At 37.1% G+C, this 22896-nt stretch overlaps 1 long non-coding RNA gene and 1 pseudogene across 1 annotated transcript in view; both read right to left on the bottom strand.

The window, feature by feature from the left end:
- Positions 1-22896, bottom strand: part of LOC141373484 (uncharacterized) — a 909297-nt gene that overhangs the window by 718256 nt on the left and 168145 nt on the right. The gene's annotated exons all lie outside the window — the stretch shown is intronic.
- LOC112821263 (E3 ubiquitin-protein ligase Mdm2-like) lies at positions 12527-13629 on the bottom strand (annotated as a pseudogene).

Genomic DNA, 22896 nt, shown 5'->3' with positions numbered 1-22896 from the left:
GTTGTGTCATTGAACAGCATTAATTGTTACAAATTTTTTAAAAAAATGACATAAACTCAGGGGCACCTGGGTGGTGCAGTTGGTTAAGCGTCTGACTCTTGGTTTCTGCTCACGTCATGATTTCAGGGTCATGAGATTAAGCTGAGCACAGAGCCTGCTTAAGACTTTCTCTCCCTTTCCTTCTTCCCCTCCCCCAATCAAATAAATAAATAAATAAATCTTTTTTAAAAAAGATATAAACTCTAACATATTTCAACTTTATCCCATTTGACCTACTTTTATTATCTAAACCTACACAATATGAAGCTATTCTTTTTTTTATGATAGTGCCTCAGATGTGTAGAACTATACAGCATTTTTCCTATGTATTTAAGCTAGACAGTTACTGTACATATAGCTCTTCCTCATTTCTAAATTTGGATTCTAGATATTTTGTCCTCCAGATCACCCTCCTCCAACAAAACTTCATTTTGTCAATGTTCTTCAAGTGTAAGAGTCAGAATAAAACAAAATGCTCAACTATGATCAAAGGCAAGAAATGTAATTATTTGTACATCATGATTTTATTAATGACACTCTGGTTGCTAACTTCCTTATTAGTAAGCCTCATGTAGATCAAGCCCGTTTCATGTACTGTCATTTATTTTTGCCCTAGTGACAATACCAACCCCTAAGGAGAACTCTGTGTCTCTGCATGTGAACTAAAATGATATTCCCCCATTCTGAAGTATATTATCAGGGCTTCTAGGACCACACAGGAAGGCTCACAATACCTTACAAGGAAAATGTACTATTTTAACATCAGACTGCATGAAACATGTTGCATCTTGGCCACAAAGTGGATCTTATTTGTGTGTCAGTTTCTGATTTATTCTTTTAGAATATATTGGCATATGCCCACTCTGCATCTAACCAAGAAAATATGGGAATCATACTGTAGTTGCTGTGTGTGTGTGGGGGGGTGTGGGTGTGGGTGTGTGAGAAAGAGAGAGGGAGAAAGAGAGACTGGCTTATTTCATTTAGCATAATGTTCTTAAAGTTCATCCATGTTGTAGCATAAGTCAGAGTTTTCTTCTTTTTTAAGGCTAAATAATATTCCCTCGTATGTATACACTACATTTTGCTTATCCATCTGTCAATAAAACTTGGGCTGTTTCCATGTTGGAGCTACTACAAATAATGCTGCTATAAACATGGGTGTACAAATCCTAGGTTCAATTTTTTGGAGTGTATATATATGGAAATGGAATTGCTATATCATATGGTAATTATATTTAAAATTTTTGAGGAACTGTTATGTTTTCTATAGCAACTGCACCATTTCGCATTCCCATCAACAGTATACAAGGGTTCTAATTTCTTTCCACATTTTCACCATCACTTGTGTTTTTCTGTATTATTTTTTTTAATAGACATCCTACTGGGTGTGAGATGGTATCTCATTATAGCTTTGATTTGCATTTTCCTAATGATTAGTGATGTAAGTTTTTTTTTTAAGACTTTATTTATTTATTTGACAGAGAGAGATACAGCGAGAGAGGGAACACAAGCAGGGGGAGTGGGAGAGGGAGAAGCAGGCTCCCCACTGAGCAGGGAGCCCGATGTGGGGCTTGATCCCAAGACCCTGGGATCATGACCTGAGCCAAAGGCAAGCGCTTAACGACTGAGCCACCCAGGCGCCCCTGATGTGTTTTTTAAGCTTATTTTGGATGAAGCTTGAAGCTTAACAGGTGTGATGTTTATCAAGGACATAACTGTTAGTGTTGTCAGAATGTGAACTCATATGTAGTAAAGGAAAAGTTGGCAGTCACTGCAGTGATCCATTGGTCAGCTTTGGTGGGTTAATATTCCAGGAATTCTCAGTTGCAGGAACAATTGCTTCTGGTTTCTGTCCTTATCTACAAAAGACTTGAAGGGACTTACTCCAATCTCTGGTGAGAATATTCAGAATGAATCAGCATTTGAGTAATGTATATCATTATCAGTATAAAATAATAAAGAATAGACAGAAAATCAGCTTAGGGCAGTGTAAAACTAATTTTCTGTACGGGTGTGATAAGAAGGAGAGGGAGTTCTTCCTGTGTGATATATCAAGGTGATAATGTGCCCCATTAGGACAATTTGTTTTATATTTCTTAAAATAGATATGACTGAGAAAATGACAGATGGAGGTCAGGAAAAAATTCATGAAGTCCTTCACCTTATATTCATAAATCAATGACTTGGTCCCAGAGAGGTGGCTAAAAATATATTTCTCTTTCAGATGAAGGAGATTAGGTTGTGAGAAGAAGAATGTGTTGACTGAAATGACTGAGAACATCACCTCTGTCATTCACACTGTACTGTAGCATTATCTGGAACATAAGGAACATGATTTTTTTTCTTTCACTTGTACCAGTAACACAAAAATCTCTCCCCTGTCTCCCCCCCTCCCCCCTCTCTCCATGCCTCCCCCTCTCTCCCCCTGCCTCCCCATACCTCCTCCTCTCCCCCCTCCCATCTCTGCCAGTCTCTCTCTCCTCTCTTTCTTTGCCTCTCTCACACACACAGGTACAGACTTCCATTTTATAGATGAAACCACATGAATTTGTAGTCAGAAAAATAATTAGGTTCAACTAAATCTTTGGTCCCTGGCAGGGAAATAGTTAAGGAAGAAATAATTTAAATGAAATTGCACCAAGTATTTTCATGGGGGAAGAATTAGAAAAAAAATACCCAGAAGAGATTATGTTGAAACAATACTAATGCCTGAAAAAATAAGACTTTAGATGTTTCTCACTCTTAGAAGGCAGTACCAGCATCAACTCCCAAAAGAGATCAGTATGTGAAATGACAATCTTGGGTTGAGAATGGAATTTTTAAAGTTCAATGTGAAATACTGATTTTTTAAAATAACTCCTTTTGAAATATCTGTAATCTTTTAAACTTATAATCAGTTACAACTTAAACTATAATGAAGGTACTTAACATGTCAGGAAACAAGGAGAAAGAGTCAAATGGCAAGGTAGCATTATGAATTTCTAGTGAGATTTGCACTCTTGCTTCTGTTTTTTTATTGCATTCCATAAGCACCACAGGAAAAAAAAATCCTTTAAAGAAATACATTCTACAGCTTATCACTCATGTCGGAGAAAACTCGTTTAATGCTTTTGTTGGCCATGATACTGAAAATAAGTCTTGATTGAAGCAAGCACAGTCATATATTGAAGTACACAAATAGACGCATTTGCTTGGTTTATTCTGCAGCCTTGCTGCAAGAATGCAAATGAGCTTTTCCAAGCCCATTTTCAAGCTGTCAAGTGACAAAGGGGAGGGGGAGGGCGCAGGAAAAAAATCAATTGAGTTAACCTAGCACAGAAGTCTACAGATTAATTATGTTTAAAAAAAACTGAAAACAATGTGTTTTTGTTGGCAACTTGAAAGATTGGTGCCTGAAATACTCCTTAATATTATGTAAACAAATGGAGCTTAATCAGTTGCAGGGACAGCAGTCACCATACCTGCAAATGGTGTAGAGTAAGGTTGTTACTTTCCTTTCAAATAAATGAATAGGGCAGAGAAGACAGGAGTTCTTTTGCAGCTGCAGACAGAATTTATATATTGCTTACGGGATGGTGACAGATTGGCACTGTGACTTCAGATGCCAAGTAGGTATCAGTGTGCTTATTCTTTCTGTTGGGACTCTAGGGATTCGAGGGCAATTAAACAGGCAATACAATTCTCATTTTATCCCTAGCATTTTGTAGTAGAGAAATGACTTCTGAGGCTTATAAGCGTGTGGAACATCCTCATTACTGTTTTTGGTTCACCTGGACGGATTAAGCCCACTTTTGTAGGATTGTTATTCAACCATCAACTCAGTAAATCAAAAAACATACATTACTTTGGTTCTTGACCCAACCCTGTCTTAAATATTGGGAAATTTACTTGTTGATTAGCTACTTGATGTTGATTGAGAATCCAAGCATGGCTAGCTCTGTGTGCTAGAATAGGCAGAAAGGTCAAGTTGAGCTCTGATTCTATGGAACTTTGGGAAAGGCAGACTAACTTCAGGCAAAGTGGCAAAGGTTGTCCTTTGGAAGATAGTGGGACCCTGAAAGTAACAGATGCCTCTGAGGTATTACCTAGAGCATTCAAGCATTCAAGGCTTTTTAGTAATTAAAAAAATATTTAGTGTTTAAAAAATACTTGAGTTCATGAAAAAAAAAATACTTGGCTATGAATGGAAGAGAGATCCAGAGGAAAGTAAAATGATTTGGTATGGTTTCGAATGGCAGATGTTCACCAATTGGCAGCAAGAAGTTAAGGCAACTAGAAGGAGATGGGGATAAAATGGGACAAGTTAATTTGTTTGAAATGCAAAGAAGATAACTCTAGTCTTCACAATTTTAAATGAGATCAGGGATGTTGCAGAGATAAGATGCAGGTTTTGTGGAGAAGCACTAAAGATAACTTTCTGAGATTATTTTTACTTTTATGAAATGAAAAATTAGAAGAGAGAATTTGGCAATGCATTGGAAGTAGAGGGTACTCTGAAGACATTTTCCTGCTTTCAGTTGGAAGTTAAATGGGTATGGTTAGATTACAGCTGAATATGGAACATTGGCTAAACTCTGCAACAGGAAATAGCAAAGAGCAGATTATTAATTAGGACTCTTGTTTTTACCCAGTGTTTTCAGTAGCTTTCCATTTATTTCATTAAAAATGTATCCATTACCTTACACCCCCTACTGATAAGGAATAAGCAAAATTATATATTTTGTTGCATTAACTCATAATTACCTAGCACGTTCATGCTGTATAATCTCAGGTTTCACTTTATTTGTAAATATGCTTTATAATTGTGTAACCCACACAGCTTCATTTGAAAGGTTTGAATGTGTTTTCCCTCCTGCATTTATTATATTGACTTTGCTTAATATCCATATTGCATTTGTTGAATAGGGTCTTAATGTAGACACTTTTTTATTCTTTTCTGTCAGATCCATCCTCTCATCCCTATCCTGTAAGGAATAAACATATCACAAAGAAAATTCAATGCAAAATATATGCCCATTAAATTCTGTTGATGAATACACAAAATGCCTGAGTAAACAATATACAGATATGAAAAATCCCTATATAGTCTTATGCACATGCACACATGCGCACACACACACACACACACACACAGACACACATACATACAGACATACATTTAGATGTGAAGGTTGACATCCTAAAAATAAATTTTCTTTCTCACAGTAAGCCAAGTTACAGTACTTTGTTAAGCAATAGCATTAAATTATTCTCATTTTATGCATTGCCATCTGGCATACTTGTACTTTTTTTGTGAATCGCAGAAAAAGCAATTCAAAACCAGACATTAAATAGACTCATAAGTAATTATCGACATATTAAGTAGTTTCTGAAGACAGGTTTGAACACATACATTCCAACAGGATTTTCTTAGGTTGATAGCCATAAGCGTTTCCATTGAGAAGAAATATTTTATAATATTATTGTAAAATAATTTGGCAAACTGTTTCTATGTGCATCTGCTTGAGTCTTCTTAAAACATGCTACGTTACAAAAGTCATTCTGTTCTGTGATTCATGCTCATCCCCTTTTCTGTGACATTTTCCCACATTTTATTAATGGGGAAGGAATCCTCATAATGAAAAAAGTGTCTTTATCCTGAAAACACCCAGATTGTTCTGCCATATACATCTCAGGATTCTGTGCATTTGGAGGGAGAGTGGGTGGAGTTCATCTACTTTCTTTGTGGAACAGGGCTCATGCCATAGGGACCACTCAGATGCTCTCCCATTTGCTTGTGAAAGTAGCATAATGATGTCACAGGAAAACTGGTTTCATTTTTTTTATAGTCCTGATCTTAAGAAATATGCCTTTATATTTAACCAAAACAGATGCCCCTGCTAGAACTACAATTCTGGAGGACTTTGTGATGCCACATGGCAGCCATTTGTAATTTTGGTCACACTAGTTTACAGGTCATTGAGCCTCTTTGAAATGTAGTCCTTGGAACCAAGCACCATAGTCCAAACATGGGGTCCAGGAACAGAGGGGTTCTCACTTTGTTTTCCTAATAGAAATATTACAGTCATTCACAGACTGCATTTGTCTTGTCAGGAGACACTGCAAACTGCTGCCTAAAACTGATCTTGACTCATTAAAATCATGAATATTTATTAAAATTTTTTTGTCTTCTCAAGTATGTATACCTAAACATAGACATCTGTAATTAACCATATTAGATCCCATTCTATTAGTTGTTTCTGATTTTAACAATTAAGAAATCTCTTAACAACCATTTAATGTTTATGACCATAAAAATAAAATACCTTTTAGGACAGAAAAAGTGAAAAAGATAGGACAGAAATAGACAAATATTAGACAAAAGTAGAACAAAATATGTATATATATGTATATATAAAATGCCTAAGACACCACCATCACCCATTATATGTGTAACATTTTTTTAAAGATTTTATTTATTTATTTGAGAGAGAGAATGAGAGAGAGAGAGCACATGAGAGGAGGGAGGGTCAGAGGGAGAAGCAGACTCCCCGCTGAGCAGGGAGCCTGATGTGGGACTCGATCCTGGGACTCCAGGATCATGACCTGAGCCGAAGGCAGTCGCTTAACCAACTGAGCCACCCAGGCGCCCTGTGTAACAATTTTATATGCTGCTTTTTTTTCCACTTAAAATTACTTTATGGATATTTTATTGTATTATTTAATATTCTTTTGAAATCTGATTTCCAGGAAGAACTGAATAACATTTGACAAAATGGGTATATTTAGTTAAATAGTAGACCGTTATTAAGGGTGTGTCTGTCAATTTTTTTCTATTGAAAATAATACTACTGAAAACATTCTTATACTTAAAATTTTGCATGCATGTCTCAATAACTTTAGAATAAATTACTGGATATAGACTCCTTGGATTAAAATTGTGAATATTTAGAGGAAATCTTACACTTGATCTTAGCCAAAAGGCCGAGAAGCGATTTTTAGAGGAAATCTTAATGCATATTGCCAAACTGAAATTCATTCTCAAGGTGAATTTCATTTTCCAATATGTAAATCCATATAATAAATATGTGTGTGTATAATATTTATAACATAACAATAGGTATGTGTATATAACTCATAACATATAATACATAATAAATATGTATGTGTATATATATTTATAACATATGTATATATAATATATAAATTTATATGTATATACACATGTGTAGATAAGTTTATATTTACATATATGCACATGTATGTGCGTGTGCGTGGATATAGATATGCACATGTATGTGCGTGTGCGTGGATATAGATATCTGGAGTGGGTAGAAAGAAGGAGAGAACCTGGAAAGATTCTACCAAGTATTATTATGACTAATCTTATAGCTGCATCTTAACTGTGGGATTGAATTTGCTATGTCGGGGTAAGTGTTACATTGTGCTATCAGACTAGTCCAGAAATTTATACGCTGGGTGTGTGGGATACAAAGGTACTGTGATGGACCTGACCTGTATTTTACCTTTCCTGTTTCTTTGACAAACATTTCAGTAACAAATGGAGGAATGAAAGTCTAAAATTTTAGTAGGGTATTACCATTGCATGAAAAGATGGATGTGCGAAATTCATCCAGAGGTAACAATAAAACTACAGGCTTTAATGGGGTATGGTAAAAATTGTTGCTGTTTTTTTCTGAGAAGACAAATACTCCATTGAAGCTTCCTTGGTGGATGCAAAGTTTTACTTATGAGCATTGATGGACTGTGCTGGGTTTGGTACTACAGTTCATTTGGACTAACAAAAGTATGTCCCTTTTATTCTGAAGATCTTACTCTCTAAAGGGGGATACTGAAAAGTAAGCAGTGATCTATGCAGTGATCAGATATGTGCAGAGGTCTGTGTGAGATTCCCTGGGACACTCAGTTCTGCCTTTAACCCTCCACTTTAGCATTCTCTTTCTTCCCCAGTCACCCATCTCTGTTCTGTAGTGACCAAAATAGTATAATGGGACAGGAAAGGATAAATGGTTGGGCTAACAATGGGTGCGAAGGTTGACACTATTGTCATCTGCAGGCTTTTTCTAAGCAGAAGTACACTCTAACCTATACACTGTCTTCAAAGAAAATTAAATTACCTTTAGGCAAGACCAGTCCAAGAACTTGGCAGCAAATTTTGCTAGTGGCACATCCTGGCACTTGCTTACAACTATGTATACCTGTTCTCTGCTTGCCGCTAAGCAGAGAAGGAGAGATATGCTGGGCACCAGAGCAGGTCTGGCCCCTAAATAAACTGTTGTATCTCTGTGTGAACACCATTTACTGGTGGGAGTACATTTGTTGCATAGTCACTGATGTTTGCACATCTAAAGTCTGTAAGAGGGGCGTCTGGGTGGCTCAGTCGGTGAAGCGTCTGTCTTCAGCTCAGGTCATGGTCCCAGGGTCCTGGGATTGAGCCCTGCGTTGGGCTCCCTGCTCAGTAGGGTGTCTGCTTCTCTCTCTGTCCCGCTCCCTGCTCATGCTTGTGCATGTGCTCTCTCTCTGAAATAAATAAAATAAAACTTTAAAAAAATAAAATAAACTGTGTAAGAGCCAAGAATGCAAACAAAAGATGAGAATTTCCAGTTCTGCAAGTTAGAGGAGCCACAGGCTTTAGTCTTCCACCAGAAAACCCCTAAGATTGTTATTTACAAGAGCTGCCTTATTATTTCTATAAAATTGGCAACTATCATTCCTTCTCTGCAACACACGGATTGGTAACTCAGATTGAGAATTCAAGCTATTATCTAGACACCTGTAAAGGACCAAATGCAGAAAAAGCCTGCAGATGACAATAGTGTCGACTTTCGCACCCACAACAGGGAGATGACGAAGTAAAACCATTTATCAGGCTGCATCAGGAATGGGTGCAAGAAAACCCAGCTACACCATGAAGACCCAAAGACCATGGCAATCCAAATATTTCCTCAGCTACATCATCAATTACTAGTTCACTGTGAAGTTCCCACCACACCTCTGGGTTGTGAAGAGGAAAGAACTCTAAAGCTCTTGGTACATTTGAGAGGGTAGAGGTGACAGTGGTGAATAAGGGTTCCAACAGAACTTCCTTACAACTTCTGGGAAGCAGCAGCAAATGGGTCCTTACCCAAGTCATCGTGATAGATGAGGTGACCAAGAACTGAATCCTCTGACAAGCAGTGAGAACCATTTAAGGAAAGAGCAGTACATGAAGGAAAGCAAAAGAAAGAGCAAGCTGAGAGGTAGAAAGAAAGCCACAATATGTGGTGTCCTAGCGTTCAGGGAAAGAACAATTATAAAAACATTGAGTAATGAAAAATAGCAAATATTAAGAAGACTCAGAAAAGAGAAGTGATCTGAGCCACAAAAAGCTGATAGATGATCACAAGGAAAATGATGTGTCAGGGGAACAGAGGCAGCAAAAGCCAGAGTGTTGTGAGTTGATGAACAAATGGGAAATGTGAAAATTAGAGACAATAAGAATAGACAGTAATTCTAGGATTATTTCTTGGAATTTGATTTAGGATGAGAGAGACTTGAGGATGTGTGATTATATGATACAGATAATATACGGTAGCAAATAATTCCTCTCTGTGGTGTTACACATTTCAATCTTAATTCTAGCCCTTCCATTCTCAAGCAGCATGATTCTGGATGTTTCTCTAGGTCTTCCTCTCCTCCTCTCTTCATCTGTGAATGTGGGTCCACATCCTCTCAACCAATGTTAGCTAATTTGTTTTATTTGAAGTCCCTGCAGAAAGAGGGAAAAATCAATGCAGCCAGGTCTCTTGGGAGGTAGCAGGCTATAGATTCGAGAACTCTGGCAAATGAATTAATCCTTCAAAGGGGGAAGGTCTCTCTCACACTTTTACTCACATATAAAAGATAAAAATAAGGGTTCAGGTACATTTACCTTTTTGGGTTTGACATGAACAGATTTCCAATTGTAATGGCATTTGTTCTGAAATAAAAGCTAGAATTATTAGCTCCAAGTAGGTTACAGGGCTAGTGAGTGAGTTGAAGGCTACAGGAAGATGAAGATTTAAAATAGCAGAGTAACGGTGAGAGGTTGTCAGACAGTTTTGGTGCCCATCTGATGCTAGAGAAAATGCACCTAAAGGAACAGCACTTTGTGGGATTCTGGTTTTTCTCTGAACAGTGTGTCTACTCTGGCATTTGATTAGGGAAGTGCCATTGAAATCTATAGGAGAAAGAAGGGGGTGAAGAGGGTGGGAATGAAATATGATAGAAACATAACAGAAAAGTAATAGAAGGATGGAGATCTTGGTCAGATGAAAGGCAAGTTGGAATAAAACTAGAGAGCTAGGGTGGTAGAAAAACACGTGTGACAAACAAACAAAAACCTCAGGTGTTTATAAGCTGAACTTTTCTAGATCTTACAGGCCAGGCGTGTATCTGTGTGAGTGAGTTTATATTTCAGAAGGTAGAGTCAAAGGCTAGGTCACTCATTTTATCTTTGTTGTCCTTACATCATCATTAATGGTTCTTCTTTCATTTTTTTTCTAATCAAACATTTAATAAGTTATTTGTAAATCAACAAGTAAATACACTAAACCTGAAAGTGTGAAAAAGGAAGACTATGTTACTGATCCATAGGCATGCAGGAGACTCCAACTGCACATAGATATGAATGTTTTATAAATAGCATAATCACTGCAGACATAAACCCCAGATATACATTGTTGACAATCTCATTTATGCCACCAACTCTCCTCAAAAAGATGAGTTCTACTTAGTTCTAGTTAATGTGATCTAAATCCCAAACTAATGAAGTTTTACTGTATTTGAGGACCACTCTTTGGCTGATGTACTAATCCCTTTGGTTATTTGTTTCTTGCTTACATATGCATGCATGGGTAAGCATTTGTGTGTGTGGGGGGGGTTCTGAAGTTTATAACAACAATATACTGTTAGTGACTGGAATGGGAAGTTGTTTGCAATGACTCTGTAGCCCTATTCTACACTTGTAGTTCAGTTGATTTTCTTGCCCTCACCCGTCTACACAACGATCACACACAGGGACCCTAAATCAAAGTGGTTATTCACAGTGTTTTGCTTCAAATAAGATTTATATTTAAATATGAATCAAAAAATTAATCTACATGGTTTGAGAGATATTTTAGAATCCTATGTTTTGACCCTTTCTTGAAGAAAGGTGACACATGATTTCTGGATAATTTAGGAAAAAAGTTATGACCCTTTTAGCCAGTTTTAAAATGAACATTTTTTTAATCAGATTTCTAAATTTATCTTCCCGAATTCACTGGTTTCTAGAACTTGCCATAAACGAAGCTCTGAAACCTAGGAAACTACCAAGCACTATGTAACCCAGCCCAAGAATATACCTCAAAGTGTCTTAGATTTGTTTATCAATTTAGGGGAAACAATTGATTCCACCAAATCCTGAAATCCTGTGCAAGGGAATCCAGTATCCCAGGCTGTACCCCCGCAGGACCACTCCATGTTTTACTATGGAGACTTAAAAAGATCTGTTTTATGGATAAATGATGCCTATTCCCAAAGACTTCTCAAGAGACAACATCTTTACCACTAATCCCTTATATACCAAAGTGGCTGGAGAAAAAGTACACTTTAATTACACAGCACCAAATGTAACTACCAATTTATTTTTCATCTGGAAAAATATTTTAAGAGGCTCTGAAAGAGGAAACTAAAAATCTCAAGATTAAAGGGTATTTAAAATTTTAATATTAGATCTTTCACACAAACTTTTTCTCCTTACATGAAAAGTACTAAATAAGTTACATTTAAATGCCCTACTTATATAAAAATAAAATTAGGTACTTCTCATTTAGGAGAGAGTGGATAAGATTTAAAATATAAGGAATAGGAGTAAAGGATGAGCAGTATATCCAATCTAAATTACATCAAAAACCAAATATAAAATAGAGACAGAACTTACATTTTCCTAAAAGGAAGTAGATATTCACTACCAACCCCAATAGGGGAATAACACTGATGGGAAGAAAGATACATGAATGAAGATATTTTCTTGCTTTCACTTATAAAAAGAAATAATGATACATTTCATGTTCATTTAAATGTTTAGGGTTATACTGTTAGAAATACATAATTCTACTTTTATGGATAGGTCGACGAGGGAAATATCACAGTCCTTTGAATTGGCTGTCTTCATACTGAGTAGGGCTTGCTGCTCTCTCTTTCTAAGCTTTATTGAGGTATAACTGATATAAATTACAAAAAATTATATGTGCTAATGTATACATTTTGATGTTTGGACATAAGCATACACCATGATATTATCACCACAATCAAGGTCCTAAACATATCCCTCACCTCCAACAATTCCCTTGTGTTTTGTGTGTGCGTGTGTGTGTATAAGAACACTTGACATGACATCTACCCTCAATGTACTTTAAGTGCCTAATATGTATTAACTATATGTACTATGTTGTACAGCAGATCTCTAGGACTTATGCGTACTTTTTTAAAACTTCTTTGCACGTGTAAAACATGCCATAAGATGTCCTATATTGCAATGGACAATGCAACTATTTTTAGCAAATCCAAGGAGAATCAATGGCATTAAGGAGAAAACTAGATTCCTTACTTTCTTCTTTGTCTCATGTTTTTTCGCACTCAAACTCCTTGACATCTCGGCTGCTATAAGTGATGTAATTAGAAGTCCATGGCTGAGAACAGTGTTTACTTTGTCAGAATTGGGAGGTTTGTGTGATCATGATTTTCTTCAACATAGGTCTCTTTGGAATCATCCACTGTAGTTTATTATTATTATTATTATTATTATTAATTTTATAATCAGGAACATCAAAGCCCTCTTCTACTTGTGTTGACTTTTCTAGATTGGCTTTTACAGATATTTTCTCTCTTTATGAAGCCACTTCTCACCAATTGCCCAACATCTGTTGCAGTGGGGTGGATTCATTTTATTTCAAAAATTATACTTCCGGTAGACTGCTGAAGAAATTTTAGGATCTTCTTCAAGTGACTCTATATCACTCTGTCCTGCCTGATTTACCTTGATATATCTCATCAGCTTCCTCTGAGAGTTCTTCACTAAGGCTATAATCTTCTGAATCAAGACTCAACTTCAAATTCTACAGTGAAGTCATCTGAAACTGAATCTTGATCCAACCATCCGAATGTTCACTTACACCAGCATCAAGATCCGGATTTGCTGGAGTCTCTGATTCCATGCTCCTGCTTCTTCACAATACATCTCCCTTATTACACATAAAGTGAGGCTTTCATCAAAGAAAGGGAAATACTGTCAGATTTCTGGTGCTTTCTTTTTCATTCACCAGGTAATTCATCCGAATTTTCATCTAGTCAGAAGTCATCTCTTCTTCTGAATTCCCCAAATACTCTTCTGTCCCAGGCCTGTATGTGTGTGAGCACACTAGGTCCATAGGGGGAGGCCGCTGGCAGTGACAGCAGCCGGACCTCAGTCAGAGGGGCCTAGGGCTGCCCACCACCTGGGCTTCTTGCTCTATCTTCCTCCCCATCACTAAGGCTGCTGAGGTCCCCTAGTGCACTTCCAGGGTGTTTGTGCCTGTGCACCCAGGCCATACAGCCTCACTAGTTTCTCCTTTCATTTTCAAAATTGCCCAGATTTGGACACAAATTCTGTTTTCATACTAGGTAAAGATCACTGGAAAGTAGAAGCCGAGGAAAGGCAAGGGCACGGTACTTGAAGCATCATCCAACTGGGTACAGAATTCATGGCCCAGCAATGAGGAAAAAATAGAGGTCTTGAGTAAAAATACTAATAAATGAGTACATATTAATAAAACATATTTTATTTTTTTCATATTAACAAAACATAATCAGATGAAAGCTAAAAAGTCAAGTTTGAGTCCTCATATACTGTGAACTGCAATCCAGTAGAACATTTGGGCATCTAATTGGCAGCACGCATCTAATAGTCACAGTGGTGAATGATTCCATGTGATGCTCCTCTGATTTAATTACCTTTAGAAGTCCAAGTTTGATTCCTTCCAAACTAGCATCTAATGCAAGTCTAACGAGTTAAAAGTTTGAGCTGGAGAATAGAGCCATTACAAAATAAAAGTAATCAAACAACTCTTACAGATCTCCTAAAGCAATGATTCACTCAGGATTTCACACAAAACTCCCATTAATGCTAATGAAATTGGGTAAGTTACAGGCTGGAACTCTCCCATACATTGATAGGTGAATAGTTCCCTGAGGTACTTACTTAGATGAGGGAACTTAATTTTCTCTCCACTAATCCTCTCTGGATGAAAAATAAGAAATAATGCTTCACAAGTTGGGTTTCTTTTTAAAGTAGATGGCACAAATTCAGAATCATTGGTGTGAATTAATCAAAAGCCACATTAGGACATCGACTGGCTCATTTTCAACCAATCAAACCATCTTCTATTCAGATAGATACCAGTCGGCCAAAGCCTTAAGTCAGTCTTGTTTGTGGCTCTGAAAGTAACCCATTAAATCCATTCCATCTTGCTTCTTCAAGATTCTAGAAAAAGGAACTGTGCAATTATGTGAGGGAACTAGCTGAAAAGAAATAGAAATTCCTGATTGCCTTAGTATGAATTGAAGAGTTCAGCTGCTGATTTAATTAGCTGCCTAGGGAAGGAAAGATCATGAAATGTTGAGTTAGAAACAATATAAGATCATTCAAAGACATACAAGTGATAGTACAGGTATAATTAAGCTTCTGGGGCAGAAACGGTGCGTGTGCGTGCGTGTGTGTGTGTGTGTGTGTGTGTGTGTGGTTCAGAAGTAGCAACTTTCACTAGCATGTGAGTGTTTTTGCTTAATAATAATCATTAGGATAATATCAATTTGATTGTGTACAACTCTTGACCTAGTCATCTTCTCATTTATTACAACTTCCCAGGATAGGGGCAGGGTTGTGGTTACTATATTATTTTACAACTGACAGAATGAAGCTCAATTTAGTAAGTTACCTCATAGAAGAAAAGTGATAGGCTCCCAAAAACACACATTAAGTCAAACAAATGTAAATAAAATAAATATACTGATTTTGATGAGAATGATATCACAGAAGGTAAAGATTCTTAAAATCTCATTCAGTCTTCCCTTCTTTCTTCTACAACTAATGCAACTGAGCCTTAAGATGGGAATTTTCTAAAAACCATCACCTAGGATCTTAATGTCAGAAGAAATTTCTGGACAGTGGGTGGCTCAGGCAACTGATTCCCTGACTCTTGATTTTGGCTCAGGTCATGATCTCAGGGTCATGAGATTGAGCCCCGCATGAGGCTCTGTACTCAGTGGGCAGTCTGCTTGAGATTCTCTCTCTCTCCCTCTCCTTCTACCCCTACTTCTTCTAGCCAGCACTATCTCTCTCTCTCAAATAAATAAATCTTGAAGGAAAAAAAAAGAAATCTAGTGTGTTCCCTTTTGGTTAGTGATATCTAGAAAGTTTGTTGAATAGAGATAGATCCCCAAATACCAAAATATGTCTTTGATTTAATTATGCATGAATGCATAAATAGTTGTTACCATGTGCTGTTTGATGAAAATTATCCGGTGCTTCTTATTTTGACTAAGACCCAAATTACATTGAATTTAAGCATCAGCAGCCCCTTTTTGGCAAATTATATGGCTTTAAATAAACAAAAGAAAATTTGCTGATTTATTAGACCTTAAGAATCAGTGCCACTACACGTGGCATTTTAAAAATGACTACTCTAAACTCCACAGTTATAGTTAGAGATGTTTTAAGTAATTGATGAAACAAGTAAAGTGAAAATCAGGAAGCAAGGTCACCTGGGTGGCTCAGTGGTTAGGCGTCTGCCTTCGGCTCAGGTCATGATCTCAGGGTCCTGGGATCGAGCCCCACATCGGGCTCCCTGCTCCGTGGGAAGCCTGCTTCTCCCTCTCTCACTCCCCCTGCTTGTGTTCCCTCTCTCACTATCTCTCTCTGTCAAATAAATAAATAAAAAATCTTTAGGGAAAAAAAAAAAAGAAAATCAGTAAGCAAATATAAGACCTGAACAACACTATCAACTAACTTGACCTAACTGACCTTCACAGGGCAAAGGGAGAAACCCAACAGAATACGCACCATTCACCAAGATAGACCTCTTCTGTGTCACAAAAATTCTAGAATGAAGTTGCACAACATATATCCTCAGACCACAATGGGGTGGAGGATAGAGATCAATAGAAAATAATTGAAAAATACTCAAATATTTGGAAGTTTAAAAACACACTTCTTAACCCTATGCCAAAGAAGAAAACAAAAAATGGAATTAGGAAATATTCTGAATTAAATTAAAATGAATACATACCAACTTTTATGTGTTGCAGCTTAAGTAGTGCTTAAAAACTATAGCATTAGATAAGTCTGGCTAGGGGTTTATCAACCTTGTTAATTTTTTCCAAGAATCAGCTCCTAGTTTTGTTGATCTGTTCTATTTTTTTTATCTGTATATCATTGATTTCTGCTCTAGTGTTTATTATTTCTCTTCTCTTGCTGGATTAAGGCTTTATTTGCTGTTCTTTTTCCAGCTTCTTTAGGTGTAAAGTTAGGTTGTATATTTAAGACTTTTCTTCTTGAGGAAGGCCTGTATTTGTATATATTTCCCTCTTAGGACTGGCTTTGCTGGATCCCAAAGGTTTTGAACTATCTTGTTTTCATATTAATTTGCTTCCATGTATCTTTTTAATTCTTCTTTAATTTCCTGGTTGACCCATTCATTCGTTAGTATGATGTTCTTTAATCTCCATGTATTTGTGGTCCTGCCAAATTTTTTCTTGTGGTTGACCTCAAGTTTCATAGCACTGTGGTGTGAAAATATGCATGGTATGATCTCAGTCTTTTTGTACCATTTGAGACCTGATTTGTGACCCACTATGTGATCTATTATGGAGAATGTTCCATGTGCACTTGAAAAGAACGTGTGTTCTGCTGCTTTAGGATAAAATGCTCTGAATATATCTGTTAAGTCCATTTGTTCCAGTGTGTCATTCAAAGCCCTAGTTTCCTTGTTGATCTTCTACTTAGATGATCCGTCCATTGCTGTGAATGGTGGGATGTTAAAAGTTCCTTACTATTATTGTATTATTATAAATTAGTTTCTTTAAGTTTGTTATTAATTGATTTATATATTTGGCTGCCTCCAAGTTAGGGGCATAAATACTTAAAATTGTTAGATCTTCTTGTTGGATAGACTCCTTTATTATGATATAGTGTCCTTCTTGATCTCTTATTACAGTTTTTGGTTTAAAATCTAGTTTGTCTTGGGGCACCTGGGTGGCTCAATCAGTTAAGCATCTGCCTTCGTCTCAGGTCATAATCCCAGGATCCTGGGATTGAGCCCTGCATTGGGCCTCCCTGCTCAGTGGCGGGTATGCTTCTCCCTCTCCCTCTGCCCCTCCCTCCGGCTTGTGCTCTCTCTCTTGCTCTGCTCTCTCTCTCAAATAAATAAGATACGTAAAAAATAAAATAAAGTCTAGTTTGTCCCATATAAGGATGGCTACTCCAGCAACCCTAGTGTTCATTCATAGATGAATGGATAAAGAAGAGTGGCATATGCATATATACAATGGACTATTACTCAGCAATCAAAAAGAATGAAATCTTGCCATTTGCAACAATGTGGATGGAACCAGAGCATATTATGCTAAGCGAAGTAACTCAGAGAAAGATAAATACCGTATAATTTCATCATATGTGGAATTTAAGAAACAAAACAGGTGAACATAGGGGAAGGGAAGGGAAAATAAGATAAACAGAGAGGGCGACAAACAATAAGATCTCTTAACTCTAGGAAACAAACTGAGGGTTGCTGGAGGGGAGGTGGATGGGGAGGAAGGGGTAACTGGGTGATGGGCATTAAGGAGGACAATTGATATAATGAGCACTGGGTGTTTCATGCAACTGATGAATCGCTGAAGTCTACCCCTGAAACTAATATTACACTATATGTTAACTAAATTGAATTTAAATTAAAAAAAATTAAAAAACAGTCACTTTCCCACAAATGGAAAAAAAAGGAGCAAATTAAATGCAAAAGAAAAAGAAAAAAAAAAGGAAATAAGATAACCAACATTAGTGAAATTGAAAATGTAAGAGAGAAAATCAGTAAAACCAAAACTGGTCCTTTGAAAAGATCAATAATAAAATTGATAAAACTCTGGCCAAACTGGGGCAGCAGGATGGCTCAGTTGGTTAAGCATTTGCTTTTGGCTCATGTCATGATCTCTGGGTCTTAGGATCAAGCCCTGCGTGGGGCTGCCTGCTCAGCAGGGAGCCTGCTTCTCCCTCTCCCTCAGTCCCTTCCCCCTACTCGTAAGCTTGCTCTCTCTCTTTCTCTCAAATAAATACATAAATAAATAAAATTAAAACAAAAAAACAAAAACTAAAACCTCTGACCAAACTGATTAAGAAAAAAAGAGCAAAGACATAAATTACCAGTATATTAAGAACAGAAGAGGGAACGTCACCTCAGGTCCTACGGACATTCAAAGGATAAAGGAAACTTATAAACAACATTATGACTATGAATTTGATAAGACAGGTTAAATGGATAAATTCTTTGAGTGAAACAGCTAAAAAAGGTGAATTTTATTATCAATAATTTAGATTGTAATAGCCCTGACTAAAAAAAATAGATTGGCTGAGGAAAGGAAACAAAATGTACCACTGCTATGACTGACTAACACCAAGGTGTTTTATTTAATTGTTTTTATACCTCTGCCTGATATTTTTTGGCAACATTAAGATCTACAGGGCTAAAGTTCAATCTCTTACTATCTGAGAAAGTCACATTTATTTCCATACTCTCTCCTCCCCCATTCTTCTTTAACAGATCTTGTATCTAAGACAACGCACTTCCACTTCTGAATGGTTTCTAGTACAAAAGAAGCTCTTGGATATAAGAAATAGAGCTAATGGTCATTTTCCCTGCTTAGACTGTGGTGAGTCCACTGGGCTACATTATTTAAGTTTTTTCTTAATTTGAACCTTAGGAATTTTACTAAATTGTATTAAACAATAGCCTACATGGACTGATACTTTTGGGGAGATTTGAAATTATCACATTACTTTTTGTACCTCATCCCAGTTGTGGGCTTTGTGTGCTGGTAGTCAATCACTAGTATAAAATAAAAAATTTTTTCTAACATGAGTATTAAGTATTCATTAAGTTATTAATTCTCCAATAGGTCCAGGAAGAGAAAAAAATAGATCAATATAGTTTTTATTAGTCAGAGAGATAATAACATGATAGCTATAATTTATCGAACGCTTGTATGTGCCAGTGAGCTCTGCAATTTTCATTCATTACTTAAATTAATCCTCATAACATCATTAAGACATGAGAATAATTCTTATTGTATCACAAGGATCCTATAAAAAGACTAAGAAATAATCTGCCAAATAAATTAGCAAAACTTAAGGGGGCAAAAATCACCAGTGTTGGAAGTGGCTGTTGGGAAATGTATACGTTCAAACTTGCGTAAAGGTGAGGGGGAGCTTAAATTAGTAAAAACCATTTTATTAAGTGATTTCTAATATATACTGAGAATCATAAAGGTGTTTTTATTTTGTTACACTATCTGCTAGGCTAGGAACATAGTCTAAAGGAAGGGTTCAGGCTGTAGGGGGGAAAAAAAAGATAAAACCTGGAATTAATGATAATAATTTGAGCAACAGCCATATTATTATTTTATTTACTTAGCAATATTTAACAATATTTATTTAGAAATTTATAATATTAAACAATATATAATATTTAATAATAAGTAAAATATAGTGACCTGATTTTATGTTAAATGCAATGTGGAATAAACATACACACATGTATGAATACACACATATGTATATAAAAATGAATACATAACAGTTCTATATATGTTCCTTGATTAAAACTATGTTCATGGCATGATGCACAGACTAGCTGGCAACTGGCTAAGAATTTTATTTCTAACATTTCCCACCACTTAGGTTATATTTCTGCAACAGTGAATTGCTTATAGTACCCCAAATGAAACTAGGACTTATGCCTTGACTCATGGCATTTCTTTTTCCCAGAATGAACTTCCTATCCTTCCTGTCTTGAGTTAGCCCAATTTATCCCTTTAGATACAACTTGGGAATCCTCTTTCCTCAGAATCTTTCTCTGCTTCTTTTCAGGAACAGCTAGGTTTCCCCTAATCATTCCATCCCAGAATCTCAGGCATTGCTCTCTACACTAATCTCTTCATAGGCTTTGTAGACTACCATCTCCCCTGAGATCCCTTGTGAGCTCAGACACTATTCCATCTCTTCTTTATATTCCCAGGGTCTAGCAAGTTTTCGGTGTGCAGGAGCGCCATAAGCTCCTCAAAAACAGAAACTCTAGGATCTGAAATGAAAGCAATGTTTCTATTAAGGTAGTATGATTATATTAAAAGAGTGTGGTTCTCTTTTTTCAATTTCTCATAATTTTATACTGTGGTTATATTGTTTTTATAATGAACAAAATATATGCATTTAAACATGAAGCAAATGCATGTAATGTCTATCTATATTTGTAGCAGTACCAGCCTTCAACCAGCAAATTTTAGAAATACCTAGAGAAATAGTTATATTTCATGACAAACTTTAAATGTTTGTTTGAAATCTGGGGTCAAAATTGGAGAAAACCTACATAAAAAAACTATGCTGCATGCCCGTAGAAGTCAATTCTATATGTGGTTGAAAAGCGTAGTAAAGCATGAAAACTGCAAATAATTTATTTAGTCAAAGTATTGTTACAAAACACAGTGTGTATAGCTGATGATAAACTCACTCAGCTAATAAAGCAAGCTAGGTGTCCTAAATAATTAAAACAAACAAAAAAAGGAATAATAAGGGATGACATTATGCAATATATATATATATATTCCAAATATTTAGCATAATCATGCAATTTGTGTGCATCCTGCCCCCATCATAGATACACGGCACTACTTGGAATCCCTGCAGTTGTGATTTCTGGGAAGTAAGGGAGCAATAACAGTTAAGAAATTATTTTAAATTTCCTGCAGACACTTATTAAAACAGGCTTCTTAGGTTTACTGCCCATCAGCAGGAACGGATGAGGAGCTGTTTTTTGGCTTGAGTGGAGATCTGATTTAGGGAATACACACCGACTAATTGATTGTTGGGCATTAAAACAACAAAACATCAAAACCTGTGCAGGAATATTGAGCTTCTCTGAGGTGGTATTTCTCTTTCAAAATACCACCAATAGGATACCATCTGACACATTAAAGGTTCTGGAGGCCAAAAAGTTTATTTAAGCAACACCATTGTGACACCCGAAGTAAAGGAATCTCTAAGAAGAGGGCACTGAAAAAAGCCAAAAAAAAAAAAAAAATCACAGAACAAAGGGAGAAAACTAAGTTAAAGCACAAACAGGATAACTAAGCCTAGAACAGAACATCTTTGATCCTAAACACATATCCAGAAACCATCAAAGGCAAATGTTACAGGTAAAAGCAATAAAAAGGATTACCTCAAGAGGGAAGAAAAAGGCACATATTTAGATGCACTGTTAGAAGAGAAAACGAAAGCAGGCAAGCAGGGAAAGATCTGAAAATTGAAAGGGAAAATCAAATCAGTGGCTTTTCTGCCTCATCCATCTGCCAGCGCCCAGACAGCACACTTTGGAGTCCAGTAGAGTGAAAACAAGATCGGGCCGCTTTAGCAGAAACACATCCTCTCCATTTTTGAAATAATGAAAACGGTAACAGAGGCATGACCAGGAACCAAATGGAAGAAACGCCTGGGAAATTGCGCAGGGGACAGTCAGAGGCAGTGAAAGGGAGTTTATTCATTGGAAGGAAAATTCAGCACGGCTGGACCAGGCCACATGGATCAGTGGCCTGGAAGAAATGGGTTGAGAAAAATGTGAAAGGGCTAATGATCTCATTTGGTCAAGCAAGAAAAAGGGTTCTGGGGCTGCTTGGGGAGAGGTGGATCGAGTTTTTGAAGTGATGTAATGAGACTGTTTAAATTCCCAGCCATGGCACCCAGAGTCTTCACCATCTACCCACAGGGTTTCCGCCACAGCACCTCCTCTGAATCCTTGGGATGGCCCCTCTGTCGTTGTCATAGCTGCCTCTGAGAACAAACTCAGACCCTCTACTGCAGTTTAAAAGGACCTCCGTTGTCTAGACCGTGCCTTCATGCCAGGCTCTGTGTTTCTCCCTGGTGTTTTCTATACTCCAGCCTGTCTAGTTCCACCAAAACGTGAAACTCATCCATTAAATCTATGTCTCTACCTGTTAGTCCCACTGAAAAAAGTTGTCTCCAGTTCCACTCATCTGGATATCACTGTACCAGATAGTTTCCCCGGACTACACTCCCTCCCCTTCACTATCACATCACCCTTTTAATCACCTCATAAAATGTGTCAACATTTGAAATACGCTTGTATAATTATTTGGTTACTTGGGATTTTTTTCTTTTTTTTAATGGAACTCCCACAAGAATGTAAACTCTAAGAAAGTAGAAAATCTTGTTCACTGCTCAATCCTAAGCAACTGGAACAGTGACTACCATAGAGTAATAATTCAATCAATGTTTCCTTTTTTTTTCCCCCAAGATTTTATTTATTTGACAGAGAGAGCACAAGCAGGGTGGAGGGGGCAGGCAGGGGGAGAGGGAGAAGCAGGCCTTCCCGCTGAGCAGGGAGCCCGAAGCGGGGCTCCATCCCAGGGCCCTGGGACCATGACCTGAGCCGAAGGCAGATGCTTAACGGACTGAGCCACCCAGGCGCCCCTCAGTGTTTCCTTAATTAAGGAGCGGAGTGGCAGAAGAACAGGGATCACGCCAGCCTTGAATCAAGGATG

This window comes from Callorhinus ursinus, unplaced genomic scaffold (assembly GCF_003265705.2).
Source record: "Callorhinus ursinus isolate GAN/ISIS: 27379988/994484 unplaced genomic scaffold, GSC_fseal_2.0 scaffold10, whole genome shotgun sequence".
Classification (NCBI taxonomy): Eukaryota; Metazoa; Chordata; class Mammalia; order Carnivora; family Otariidae; genus Callorhinus; species Callorhinus ursinus.
Note: the sequence above shows the minus strand (reverse complement) of the source record. Positions and strands in the feature narration are given on the sequence as shown.